Here is a 9,375-nt window from a genome sequence, read left to right as displayed (position 1 = left end):
ACTACTATAGAATATCATCAAATCACCAAAGAAAAGAGTGAGAGAAGACGAAAGGAACAAAGGAATTACAAAATAGCCAGGAAACAATTAACAAAATGACAATAATGAGTCCATACCTATCAATGATTACTTTAAACGTAAATGGACTAAATTCTCCAATCAAAAGATATAGAGTGGCTGAATGCCATAAAAAACAAGACCAACTATATGCTGCCTACCAGAGACTGACTTCAGCCTTAAGGACTAATATAGACTGAAAGTGAAGGTATGGAAAAAGATATTCCAGGCAAATGGAAACCAAAAGAAAGCAGGGATAGTTATACCTATATCAGACAATATAGACTTTAAGCCAAAGACTGTTACAAGAGACAAAGGGGTCAATCCAACAAGAAGATATAACATTTGTAACTATTTATGTACCCAACATGGGAGCACCTAAATAAATAAAGCAAATATCAATAGACCTGAAGAGAGAAATAGGCAGCAATATAATAATAGTAGGGAACTTCACTACCTCACTTTCAACAGTGGACAAATCATCCAGAAGGAAAATCCATAAGGAAACATTATACTTGAGCTACACATTAGACCAGATGGACTTAACAGACATTTATAAAACATTCCATTTAACAGTATCAGAGTGCACATTCTTCTCAAATGCACATGGAAGAGTCTCCAGGATAGATCACATGTTAGGCCACAAAACAAGTCAATAAATTTAAGAAGATTAAAATCATATCAAGCATTGTTTCCAACCACAATGGTATGAAACTAGAAATCAATTATAAGAAGAAAACTGGAAAATTCACAAATATGTAAATATCAAACATGCTGCAGAACAACCAATGGGTTGAAGAAGAAATTGAAAGAGAAAAAAAATCTTGAGAAAAAAGAAAATGGAAATACAACATACCAAAACTCATGGGATGCAGCAAAAGCAGTTCTAAGTGGGAAGTTTATAGTGATAAATGCCTACATTAAGAAAAAAGAAAGATCTCCTACAAACAACCTAACTTTATACCCCAATGAACTAAGAACAAGCTAAGCCCAAAGTTAGTAGAAGAAAGGAAATTACAATGATCAGAGCAGAAATAAATGAAATAAAGACTAAATAGACAATTAAAAAGAGCAATGAAACTAAGAGCTGTTTTGGGGAAAAGATGAAGAAAATAGACAAAACTTTAGTTAGACTCATCAAGAAAAAAAAAAAGAGGACTCAAAATTACAAACGAAAGAGGAGACATTACAACTGATACAAATGACCACACAAATACAAAGGATCATAAGAGACTGCTATGAACAATTATATGCCAACAAATCGGACAACCTAAAAGAAATGGATAAATTCCTAAAAACATACAGCCTATCAAGACTGAATGATGAAGAAACAGACAATTTGAACAGACCAATTAGTACTACTAAGGAGATTAAATCAGTAATCAAATCCTCCCAAGATGGAAAAGTCCAGGACCAAGTGGCTTCACTGGTGAATTCTACAAAACACTTAAAGAAGCATTAATAAAAACACTTCTCAAATTCTTCTAAAAAATAGAAGAGTAGAAACACTTCCAAACTCATTTTATAAGGCCAGCATTATGCTGATATTAAAACCACTATGCCACTATGGAAAATGGTGTGAAGTTTCTTCAAAAAATTAAAAATAGAACTACCATATAATCCAGCAATCCCATTTCTAGGTGTCTATCCAAAGGAAAGGAAAACAGGATATCGAAGAGATATCTGCACTCCCATGTTCATTGCAGCATTATTCACAATAGCCAAGATATGGAAACAACCTAAGTGTCCACTGATGGATGAATGGATAAAGAAGATGTATATACAATGGAATATTATTCAGCCACGAGAAAGATGGAAATCCTACTGTTGGTGAAAACATGGATGGAACTTGAGGGCGTTATGCTAAGTGAAGTAAGTCAGACAGAGAAAGACAAATACTCCATGTTATTACTTATAGGTGGAATTTTAAAAAGAAAAAGAAAGTCAAACTCATAGAAACAGAATGTAGAAAAGAGGTTGCCAGGGCCTGGGTGTGGGGTGGGGAAGTAGGGAGAGGTTGGTAAAAGGGTACAAACTTTCAGCTATAAGATGAATAGGGTCTGAGGATCTAATGTAAGACAAGGTGACTTTAGGTGATAACAATGTATTGTATAATAGAAATTGTTAAGACAGTAGAACTTAAGTGTTCTTACTGAAAAACAAAAAAACAAAAAAATGAAAGATAAATATGTGAGGTGGTGGATGTGTTAATTAACTAGATAAGGGGAATCCTTTCATAATGTATATGTATATCAAACAACCACGATGTACTCCTTAAATATCTTGCAATTTTATATGTTGATTATACCTCATTAAGACTGAAATAAAATAAATCAGGTAGTTTATGTGTGTGTGTGTGTGTGTGTGTGTGTGTCAGTGTTCTTAATTGCAAAATATAAAACTCATTCATGTTTTGGTCAGAAAAGGAGTTTATTTTAGGATATTTGATTCCCAGGGAACTTCCAGTAGGACCAGAGAACCCAGCTTGCAGGCTACACAGACCCTATCTCTAACTAGATCAGCGAAGGCTTGTGTCCACCTTTGGTCATGGGCAGTGCATCTCGTATGGCCAACACTGGTCTCCCAGACCCTGGAACCTCCTCTCCAGCAAGTCCCAGACCCCCACGCCTCTATCTCCTTCATCGCCAGGAGATGCAGCCCCCCTGGCACCTGCTTCCTCACACTCTTTCTTCACTTCCCCAATTTTAAACCTCAGGTGGTTGCCTCTGGTGGGTGAAGCTTAGGTCACATGCCTGCTACCTGGCTACAAAGGAGGCTGGGAAAGCAAGTTTTCTGGCTTCTACCAGGCTCTGTCAGTCTGTGTGCTTGGTTTTAGCCAACAGAGACTGACTCTGGTTAACTTAAGTGGAGGGACATTTATTGCAGGAAAGACAGGAGGAAAGTGTGGGGAGAGGGAACGGGAAAGGGGGGAAGTCTTTTGAGGAGCATCTGCCATGTGCTCTGTCATCTGCATTCTTTTTTTTAATTCTCACATCAACCTTGTGAAGCAAGTATTGTCACTCTCACTTCACCGATGAAGAAACTGAGGCTCAGTGAGGTTAAGTGACTTGCCTAAGACTGTATAGCTAGTGAGTAGCAGATGTAGAGATAAATTCTAGAATTTTCTGATTTAAAATCCCATGCTGTTTCTGTGGTTTACTTTTCTCTATTTTTGTGTGCATGGATTGCCCAAAATCTCCAAATACTTTCGCCACTGCTGGAGTCCTGGCAACATCAGCAAGTGGGGTGGCTGCCAGGGGCTGTGGCGGCAGTGGCGGCAGGCAGCTGGGTTGTGCCTGTGTGGGCCCTTTGTAGTCAGGTATTTATAAACCTGGACCTTCTCCCTTGTAACAAATATCAGAGGTATTTCTTCTGGCTCTCAGACTCGGGAAGGGTACCTTCCCCTCTGTTCATAGGAATACTTCCAGGAGAGGCAGTTCCCCAGGGGTCAGGTGAGGCCAGGCCAGCCTTGGGGGTGAACTAAGGATCCTGGACCGCAGGTATCCTAGGGATTTGGGATATACCATAGGATCCCCGGCCCACAGCCCCTTCTGAGAGATACTGTCCTGGATCATGTGGCCCCGTCTCCTTTGGCCATGAATGGGTGGTCCAGCATCAGCACCCACCTGAGGGCAGCCCCACCACAGGCTGGCCAGGGGTCCTGGATGGGGCTTTGGTGTCAGGGCTGTGCCCACATCAGCGTGCTGGGGATGGGCTGGGCCTTGTGGTAGAAGGGGGGAGAAGCAGAAAGATGTCCAGAAGCAGCAGAAAAAGAGGCAGCCCACCCTAGAGGTGGTCGAGCTCTGGAGTGCCCTGGGTCCTGGGCAATGTCCCCTTCCTGAGTTACGGGGCCCCCAGTATGGCTGTTCCTGGGGGTCCCTGGAATCCTTTAGACCCTTGTTACTGTGAATTCCTTACAAGTACAGTTTTAGACCTAATTGAGTGAGTGACTGTGGTGACCAGATGAGGTGAATGAGGACAGTCCCAGATCGCAGAACCTGATGCGGTCTACCCACCACATCCTTGAGGGCCGCAGCTGGGGGGCTGTGGCTGCTCACACTTGGGCCCCTGGTTCCTGCGGTTCAGATTCACAGGGACGCCTCAGGGCCAGAGCCTGAAGAAGGGTAAGATGTGGACTAGAAGCCCGGGGAGAGGTAAAGGGGGGGCCAGAGGGACCAGGGGTGGCATGGTGGGCTTCCAGTCATGACAGCACCAGGGGCTTGGCCGTGGGGTGTGTTTTCAGTAGAGTGTTACTCACCAGAGTCAAAGCACTAGTTTGTATTTTAAAGCGTATATGTATTCATTTAACCATTTCAAAATTCAGAAGGCACAGACGGGAATCCGCTGAAAGTCTCCCTCCTTCCCGTCCGCCAGCTCCCCTCCCCCAGGCAACCATTGGAGAGTTGTCGGCATCCTTCCAGAAATGTTTCATGCACGTAGAAGCAAGCACACTCACATCCCCCTCTTATTACACAAATGTTAGCACACGATTCCCATTGTCCTGCGTCTGGTTTTCTTCATTGTGAATAACTGGCTAACTTTCCCCCTGGGTGAGGGTAAATTCGAGGTCATCCCTGTAGCAGGGGCAATTTCCCAAGCAACTTTCTGCCCGGCATGGTGGGCGGCAGCCCTTTCTGGCCAGGCCCTTAGGGAGGGTGTGTGTGCGAGTGTGTGTGTGTGTGAGTGTGAGAGAGTGTGTGTATGTATGTATGAGAGTGTGTGTATGTGTGTATGTGAATGTGTGTGACTGTGTGTACATGTATGTGTCTGTGTGTGAACGTGTGTGTATGTGAGTGTGTGTGTATGAGTGTGTGTATGTGAATGTGTGTATATGTGAGTGTGTGTATGTGTGTGTGAGTGTTGTGAGTGTACGTGAGTGTGTGTGTGTGTGAGTGTGCGCGCGTGTCTCTAGAAAGACCTCGGGAGAGCCCTAGTGCAGCAGCCCCACACTGCACTCTGGTTCTAGGTTTGTTGTCTTAACCCTCCTCGGACTTGGTTTCCTTCCCACAAGGAGGGTGACAAAAATATCCCTTGGGGTTGTCGCAAGGGTGGCATGAGGATGTGCTGGGAAACCGTCTTGTGACTCGTCATGTCTGTGAGGGGAGGGATTATTCTCGGCTGGACAGAGTGGAAGGGCTTCTCCCTTTCCCCTCAAGGGTGGGTCTGCCCTTCTCGGCTGGCCTCCTGCCCACCTCCTCATTCCCCGGACGGTGACATCATCTCCTCCGGGGGAGTAAAGGGAAGGTGGTGTCCCAGCCTCCCACTCCCACCCACCTACCCACTGACTGGCATCTGCCCCACCTCCCCTCCCTCCCGCCCTCCCTTGGGCACCTGAAACCTTCCGCCTCTGCCCCCTACTCCCCAGGTCTTCCACCTTCCCCTCCTTCGGGGCTCCTTCCAGCCAGCATTCCAACATGCTCAGATTTTTCCTGTTTTAAAAAGTAAACCCTCCCTGACTCCCACATCACCGTCAGCTGCTGTTTTTCTCCCCCACTTCGGCGTCAAACTCCTTGAAAGATGAGCTTAGGCTCAGAACATCACCCCCTCCAGCGCCTTCACTCCTCGGCCCGTCATGTTTTCTAATCGAACGTTTATCGAGCTCTGTGTATCAGGTGCTGTTCTAGGTGCTTGCGTGGGGTGACCCACTGAATCCTCAGAACAGCCACCCAAAGAGGCAGGTACTATTACTAAGCCATTTGACAGATGAGGAAACCGAAGGGGAGAGGCTAAGTGTGGTCACACTGAGCAGAGCCCACACCCAGGGAGGGAGTGGCTTCAAAACCAGGCCGTCTACCTCCCGCGGGCGTGGCCCCAGGAAACGGGTCAGCAACCAGCTCCTGGTCCAAACAATGGCACCTGCCGGTGGGTTTTGCCTCTCCCGTCCTGCCTTGGCTTGGGACGCTTTGGTTTCTTCAATCTTGGTGTTCCTCTTTCTCTTCCCATACTGCTCCCTTCCCTTGGGTGAGAGCACCCATTCCAGGGATCACTGTGGGCTCACCGACCTCCTTCTTATGTCCCCACCGCAGCCCCCAGATCTGCCTTCTGACCCGAGTCTCTTGCTGCCGTTGCCACTCTACTGGCCATCCTCCTTTGGATGCGGCAGAGGTATTCTAAACAGCCCCCAACTGGATGCAGGTCATGCTCAGAAGTTTGTATTTCCTCATTCAGGTGTGGGAAGCCAAGGAGGGCTGCTAGTCAGAGATGGGGAGGGGCCGGGGGTGGGTGGCGTTTGATCAGATTAGGGCTTTAGAAAGACTCCAGCCCTGCACTGTTCACCGTGTCAGTTAACTCCTCTGTAGCACCAGGGGTCTCAGCTTACAGGTCACTTTCTCAGGAGGTTTTTCCTTAAGCCCGTCTAAGCCTGTCTCCCTGTGTGCTCTCCAAGTCCTCGTCCGGCACTGTCAGATTGCTTCTCACTCTAGACTGGAATTGTCCATTTCCTGGTTTGTGGCCCTGCACCCCATGTTTGGTGGGTTTGTGGCCCCCCATGTTTGGCGAGTCTGTTTCCCTTTAGATCTGATGGCACCATGCCTTGCATGCGGAGAGCGCTCCATAAATGCGTGCTGAGTGGCACATTGATGACGCAGATCTGTGTGGAGCTGTGGGAGGCAAAGGAGTTGCAAGGTGGTGGTTTAGGTCAAGAGAAATCAAGTGGGGGGAGGGATAAAGTAGGTGCTTGGGATGAACATACACACACCACTGTACATAAAATAGATAAACAAGGACCTACTGTCTAGCACAGGGAGCTACCATCAGTATTTTGTAATAACCTATAAGGGAAAAGAATCTGTTTATTTTATCTCTACTATATATAAAATAGATAAACAACAAGGACCTATGTATAGCACAGGGAACTATACTCAATATTTTGTAATAACCGATAAGGGAAAAGAATTATATACAATGTTGTGTGTATATGTATACACATACATATACACACAAAATATATATACACACAACATTGTATATAATACAAATCTGTGTCCAGCGTGTCTCAACTTCCCCTTCAGGGGCCGTGAGAAGAGCCTGAGTTCAAATGGGGAGGATCTGGGTTCATATCCCGCTCCACCACCTGCTGCAGTGTGATCTAGAGAAAGTTCCTTAACCGGCTTGTTTCTCATTGACATAGGTCACCTGAAACCACAGGACAATGGGCCAGGGCTCTGCTCCTGCTCTGTCCCCACCTGTCCTTGGGCAAATGGGCCCCCTCTCTGTTCCCCAACTGCAAGATGAGAGCCGTGGCCAGACCCTTTCCAAGGGCACTTCCGTGTTTAAGCCCCTTTACCTCCATGTATACTTAGATTTTTGCCTCTGAAAGTTCAACCCAGCAGGGAACATCTCTCCCGGAGGAAGAAGGTGGTGATGTTTCACCCGGCCATGGCCATCGTACACCCACAAGACAGCACGCCCCTGCCCACCCCCGAGGAGCAATGACAGAAGCTGTTTATGCAGATGGAACAGCCCTCAGCACAGAGTGTGTCATCCACCCGACCCTCGGAGCTGCTTGGGAATCACACTGACTCTGGGTACCTAGGCTGGAAGATCTGATAAGACCCACAGCTGATAGAACCCCACAGTTTTTGTGCAAAGCTCATCTCTTTCAGCTTCACAACAGCCCTGGGGTCAGTGACCTTGACTGCAGGGTGGGCTGTCAGCCTGGAGCCCCAGGAAGAGCTGGTGTTTTGGTTCAAGATTGAAGGCTGCCTGCTGCAGGATGTCTTCTTGCTCAGAGGAGGTTGGCCTTTTTTTCTACTCAGGCCTTCGACTCATTGGATGAGACCCACCCACATTATGGAGGGCAGTCTGCTTTACTCAAGTCCACAGACTTAAGTGTAAATCCCATCCAAAAACAGCCCCACAGAAACACCCAGAATAATGTTTGTCTGCATATCTAAGCACTGTGGTCTAGCCACAGTGACACATCAAATTAACCATCGCAGGGGCTTTCCTGTTTCATCCCTGCAACCTGGGAGGTAGGTATTGGGGTCTCCATTGAAGGTGCGGAAGCTGAGGCTCAGAGCCGTGATGAGGTTAAGTCAGGGCTGCGGTGCATGCCGTCGCAAAGGGGCATCTCCCGTGACTGCACTGAGAAAGTTCTCTGGTTGCTACTTGGAAACCAGCACCCAAGGTGCCCAGAGCAGTGACCCATGAGGTCGTGATCAGAACCTGTTGGAAAGGGATAAGGCTTTCAATTTTTATTCATGACTCTGTTCCTTCTAAGACGGACAAGGGTCTGGGCTTGGGGATCGTGTATCAACTAAGCAAGCTATTTATGATAATAACAATATCATCATCTTACTTTGATTTGGTGCTTTATAGTGTTATAGCTTCAGCGTGTGTCAAAGCTGAGCATCCACAGTGAAGAGGGGAAATACCTCTCTGCTCTTTGTGTTGTAGATCATTAGAAGGAATCTGCATATCAATAAGCTAAGCACATCAAGACCACTTACGGTGCTGGAAATATTCCTAGTGGAAATAAAGATGAATCCTTTTTTTTTTTTTTTTTTTGCGGTACGCGGGCCTCTCACTGTTGTGGCCTCTCCCGTTGCGGAGCACAGGCTCCGGACGTGCAGGCTCAGCGGCCATGGCTCACGGGCCCAGCCACTCCGCTGCATGTGGGATCTTCCCGGACCGGGGCACGAACCCGTGTCCCCTGCATCGGCAGGCGGACTCTCAACCACTGCGCCACCAGGGAAGCCCAGGATGGATCCTTTTTATTTATGGAACAAGTTTTCCCAGGCTTCATTGGACTGTGGGTACTCAAGAAGTGACAATTATGTTAGTAACTAAAGAAAAAAAAAAAAAAACAGAAGGGAGGCTCTGGGCAGCTGGGTCAGCACATCTGTCGACATCTAGATAATACTGGCTGGTTTCTTCATCCTCTATTGTGGAAAGTCCAACGTCTTCCCCATCCTTTCTAAGGCGGCCTGGGGTGGAGGTCAGGGTGCCTTCTCTTGGTCAAGTGACCCTGATGTCCTGCTTCTTCCCGGACAGCGATGCCGTTTGTCAACCTAGCAACCTTTTCCCTTTGTTTCAAAATCCACCTTCTCCCGCCCCCCCGCAAGGCATCCGTGTCTGTGGCAGGCTTGCCAGGTGCCCAGGGAGATGGAGAGAATGGCCAGAGCAGCAGTGACGGCCGCAGACTGGCTATTAGCCCACAGGTTCTTATGAAACTAGCTTCCTGCGACATTTCCGGCATTTCTGCAGCCCGGCTCTGGCTCCCTGTTATTTAGCATCCCTCCCTCTTTCCCCACCTTCACTCCTCTTCCTTCCTTTGCCCTCTCATCACTATCCGCTTCTTCTCAGAAACAAAAATTA

The 9,375-nt window shown here is 47.1% G+C and overlaps 1 long non-coding RNA gene across 1 annotated transcript; it reads left to right on the top strand.

Annotated features, from left to right (window-relative positions):
• Positions 1-5,900: 5,900 nt before the first annotated feature.
• LOC308625043 lies at positions 5,901-8,355 on the top strand. The gene is made up of 2 exons (XR_014017043.1): positions 5,901-5,919; positions 7,187-8,355. It is a non-coding gene; the product is annotated as an uncharacterized lncRNA (long non-coding RNA).
• Positions 8,356-9,375: the final 1,020 nt, after the last annotated feature.

The sequence above is a fragment of the Mesoplodon bidens genome (genome assembly GCF_964165515.1).
Source record: "Mesoplodon bidens genome assembly, chromosome: 11".
In the NCBI taxonomy this organism is placed as follows: Eukaryota; Metazoa; Chordata; class Mammalia; order Artiodactyla; family Ziphiidae; genus Mesoplodon; species Mesoplodon bidens.
The sequence above is the reverse complement of the archived record's forward strand: the minus strand, read 5'-3'. Positions and strand labels throughout refer to the sequence as shown.